Raw genomic sequence first — 5,331 nt, 5'->3', positions numbered from 1 at the left:
TGATCTGATCATGGACTCAGGTCCACTTCCCTGCCCACTCTCCATAAGCCCTTATTCCCATCAAACAGGAAATTAGGTATGCGTGTAATAAAGGTACAGCAGTTATCATGGGTGACTTTAATCTGCATATAGTTTGGCCTAACCAAACTGGTAGCAATACGGTGGAGGAGGATTTCCTGGAGTGTATAAGGGATAGTTTTTTAGACCAATATGTCGAGGAACCAACTAGAGAGCTGGCCATCCTAGACTGGGTGTTGTGTAAAGAGAGAGGATTAATTAGCAATCTTGTTGTGCGAGGCCCCGTGGGGAAGGGTGACCATAATATGGTAGAATTCTTCATTTAGATGGAGAGAGACACAGTTAATTCAGAGACTAGGGTCCTGAACTTAAAGAAAGGCAACTTCGATGGTATGAGACGTGAATTGGCTTGGATAGACTGGTGAATGATACTTAAAGGGTTGACGGTGGATAGGCAATGGCAGACATTTATAGATCACATGGATGAACTTCAACAATTGTACATCCCTGTCTGGTGTAAAAATAAAACGGGGAAGGTGGCTCAACCGTGGCTAACAAGGGAAATTAGGGATAGTGTTAAATCCAAGGAAGAGGGATATAAATTGGCCAGAAAAAGCAGCAAATCTGAGGAATGGGAGAAATTTAGAATTCAGCAGAGGAGGACAAAGGGTTTAATTAGGAGGGGGAAATAGAGTATGAGAGTAAGCTTGCAGGGAATATAAAAACTGACTGCAAAAGCTTCTATAGATATGTGAAGAGAAAAAGATTAGTGAAGACAAACGTAGGTCCCTTGCAGTCAGAATCAGGTGAATTTATAATGGGGAACAAAGAAATGGCAGACCAATTGAACAAATACTTTGGTTCTGTTTTCACGAAGGAAGACACAAATAACCTTCCGGAAAAACAAGGGGACCGAGGGTCTAGCGAGAAGGAAATCCTTGTTAGTCAGGAAATTGTGTTAGGGAAATTGATGGGATTGAAGGCCGATAAATCCCCAGGGCCTGATAGTCTGCATCCCAGAGTACTTAAGGAAGTGGCCCTAGAAATAGTGGATGCATTGGTGGTCATTTTCCAATATTCTATAGACTCTGGATTATTTCCTATGGATTGGAGGGTAGCTAATGTAACCCCACTTTTTAAAAAGAGAGAGAAAATAGGGAATTATAGACCAGTTAGCCTGACATCGGTAGTGGGGAAAATGTTGGAATCAATTATTAAAGATGTAATAGCAGCGCATTTGGAAAACAGTGACAGAATCGGTCCAAGTCAGCATGGATTTATGTTAGGAAATCATGCTTGACAAATCTTCTAGAATTTTTTGAGGATGTAACTAGTAGAGTGGACAAGGGAGAACCAGTGGATGTAGTGTATTTGGACTTTCAAAAGGCTTATGACAAGGTCCCACACAAGAGATTAGTGTGCAAAATTAAGGCACATGGTATTGGGGGGTAATGTATGGACATGGATACAGAACTGGTTGGCAGACAGGAAGCAAAGAATGGGAATAAACGGGTCCTTTTCAGAATGGCAGGCAGTGACTAGTGGGGTACTGCAAGTTTCAGTGCTGGGACACCAGCTATTTACAATATACATTAATGATTTAGACAAAGAATTGAGTGTAATATCTCCAAAGTTTGTAGATGACACTAAGCTGGGTGGCAGTGTGAGCTGTGAGGAGGATGCTAAGAGGCTGCAGGGTGACTTGGACAGGTTAGGTGAGTGGGCAAATGCATGGCAGATGCAGTATAATGTGGATAAATGTGAGGTTATCCACTTTGGGGGCAAAAACAGGAAGGCAGAATATTATCTGAATGGTGACAGATTAGGAAAAGGGGAGGTGCAACGAGACCTGGGTGTCATGGTACATCAGTCATTGAAAGGTGGCATGCAGGTACAGCAGGCGGTGAAGAAGGCAAATGGTATGTTGGCCTTCATAGCTAGGGCATTTGAGTATAGGAGCAGGGAGGTCTTACTGCAGTTGTACAGGGCCTTGGTGAGGCCACACCTGGAATATTGTGTACAGTTTTGGTCTCCCAATCTGAGGAAGGACGTTCTTGCTATTGAGGGAGTGCAGCGAAGGTTCACCAGACTGATTCCCGGGATGGCAGGACTGACATATGAAGAAAGACTGGATCGACGAGGCTTATATTCACTGGAATTTAGAAGAATGAGACATATAAAATTCTGACGGGATTCTGACGGGTTAGATGCAGGAAGAATGTTCCCGATGTTGGGGAAGTCCAGAACCAGGGGTCACAGTCTAAGGATAAGGGGTAAACCATTTAGGACCGAGATGAGGAGAAACTTCTTCACACAGAGAATTGTGAACCTGTGGAATTCTCTACCACAGAAAGTTGTTCAGTCCAGTTCGTTAGATATATTCAAAAGGGAGTTAGATGTGGCCCTTACGGCTAAAGGGATCAAGGGGTATGGAGAGAAAGCAGGAATGGTGTACTGAAGTTGCAAAAATGATCAGCCATGATCATATTGAATGGTGGTGCAGGCTTGAAGGGTCGAATGGCCTACTCCTGCAACTATTTTCTATGTTTCTTATCTTTTAAGAAACTGTCTATTTCTGTCTTAAATTTATTCAATGTCCCAGCTTCCACAGCTCTTTGAGGCAGTGAATTCCACAGATCCACAACCCTATGAGAGAAGAAATTACATCTCATCTCAGTTTTAAATGGGCGTCCCCTTATTCTAAGATCATGCCCTCTAGTTCTAGTCTCCCCCATCAGTGGAAACATCCTCTCTGCATCCACCCTGTCAAGCCCCCTCATAATCTTATACGTTTCGATAAGATCACCTCTCATTCTTCTGAATTACAATGAGTCGGGACCCAACCTTTCCTCATAGGTCAACCTCCTCATCTCCGGAATCAACCGAGTGAATCTTCTCTGAACTGCCTCCAAAGCAAGTATATCCTTTCGTAAATATGGAAACCAAAACTGCACGCAGTATTCCAGGTGTGGCCTCACCAATACCTTGTATAGCTGTAGCAAGACTTCCCTGCTTTTATACTCCATCGCCTTTGCAATAAAGGCCAAGGTTCCATTGGCCTTCCTGATCACTTGCTGTACCTGCATACTATCCTTTTGTGTTTCATGTGATGGACAGAGTTTGATGGTCGCACTTCCTATCTCCAGCCTGACTGGCACAGAGTGAATGACACGTTCCCGCCGTTGTCTGTGCACTAGCAGACAGGACACTGCTCACTGAGGCACCCTTTGAAAAAAAATTCAGATTGAAAGGCTGTGTGTGAGGAGCAGCACAAGGAGTGCTTGGACTATCAGCTCTTACTGCAGTGCTGCCAAACACACAATACCAGCCCCAGCTTAACATGTCGGTCTGTATTGATTAACATAATAGCAGGAATTGGCCATTCGGCCCCTAGAGCCTGCTCCGCCATTCAGTAAGATCATGGCTGATCTTCTACATCAACTCCACTTTCCCACCCACTCCCCATATCCCTCGATTCCCTAGATCCAAACAGTTTAGAGAGAGGGATAAAACGCACCATTCTGAAGGAACACAAAAAAGATTGCTAATTTATAAATTTTAAATGGAAAAATGGACAGAATCAAAAATTCAATTTCAACATCGCTGATTAAATTCCTTAATCTTGTAATAAAAACCAATCTAACCAATTCAGTCATCTTAAACACATTAGTGCAACAGCCTCAATGTTACACTGACTCGCCCCAAGCAACAACTTGCATTTATATAGCACCTTTAATGTAGTAAAATATCCCAAGCTGCTGCACAGGAGTGTTATAAAATAAAATTAGACACCGCCATGTAGGAGATGTAAAGAGGTAGGTTCTAAGGAGCGTCTTAAAGGAAGAGAGAGAAGTAGAGCTGTGGAAGGGTTTAGGGAGGGAGTAGCAGAGCTTGGGGCCCAGGCAACAGAAGGCACGGCCACCGATGGTGGAGCGAGGAAAATCGGGTTTGCTCAGGAGGATAGAATTGGAGGAGCACAGGCAACTCCGGGGGGGTTGTAGGACTGGAGGAGATTACAGAGATAGGGAGGGTCAAGGCATGGAGGGATTTCAAAATAAGGATGAGAATTTTTAAATCGAGGGAGCGCCGCACTGTCGGAGGGGCGGTGCTGAGGGAGCGCCACACTGTCGGAGGGGCGGTGCTGAGGGAGCGCCACACTGTCGGAGGGGCGGTGCTGAGGGAGCGCCACACTGTCGGAGGGGCGGTGCTGAGGGAGCGCCGCACTGTCGGAGGGGCAGTACTGAGGGAAGAGCTATGTCGGAGGGGCAGTACTGAGGGAGCGCCGCACTGTCGGAGGGGCAGTACTGAGGGAGCACCGCACTGTCGGAGGGGCAGTACTGAGGGAGAGCTGCACTGTCGGAGGGGCAGTACTGAGGGAGCGCTACTATAAGAACATAAGAAATAGGAGCAGGAGTAGGCCATTTGGCCCCTCAAGCCTGCTCCGCCATTTAAGAAGATCATGGCTGATCTGGGTTCAGCTCCACTTCCCTGCCCGCTCCCCATAATCCTTTATTCCCTTATCGTTCAAAAATCTGTCTATCTCCATCTTAAATATCATTTAAGAAACTGTCTATTTCTGTGTTAAATTTATTCAATGACCCAGCCTCAACTGCTCTCTGGGGCAGAGAATTCCACAGATTTACACCCCTCAAAGAAATTCTTCCTCATCTCAGTTTTAAATGGGAGGCCCCTTATTCTGAGGCTATTTCCATTAGTTTTCGTTTCTCCTATGTGGAAATATCCTCTCTGCATCCACCTTGTCGAGCCCCCTCATTATCTTACATGTTTCTATAAAATCACCTCTCATTCTTCTGAACTCCAATGTGTATAGGCCCAACCTACTCAACCAATCTTCATAAGACAAACCCCTCATCTCCAGAATCAACCTAGTGAACCTTCTCTGAACAGTCTCCAATGCAAGTATATCCTTCCTTAAATACGGAGACCAAAACTGTACACAGTACTCCAGGTGTGGCCTCACCAATACCCTGTACAATTGTAGCAGGACCTCTCTGCTTTTATACTCTATCCCCCTTCCAATAAAGGCCAACATTTCATTTGCCTTCCTGATTACTTGCTGTACCTGCATACTAACCTTTTGTGTTTCATGCACAAGGACCCCCAGGTCCCGCTGTACTGCAGCACATGCCAATTTTTCTCCATTTAAATTATAATTTGCTTTTCTATTTTTTCTGCCAAAGTAGATAACATCACATTTTCCCACATTATACTCCAACTGCCAAATTTTTGCCCACTCACTTAGCCTGTCTCTATAAGAACATAACATAAGAAATAGGAACAGGAGTGGGCCAT

Source organism: Pristiophorus japonicus, chromosome 12 (genome assembly GCF_044704955.1).
Source record: "Pristiophorus japonicus isolate sPriJap1 chromosome 12, sPriJap1.hap1, whole genome shotgun sequence".
NCBI classification, from domain to species: domain Eukaryota; kingdom Metazoa; phylum Chordata; class Chondrichthyes; family Pristiophoridae; genus Pristiophorus; species Pristiophorus japonicus.
This window is presented reverse-complemented; position numbering follows the sequence as displayed.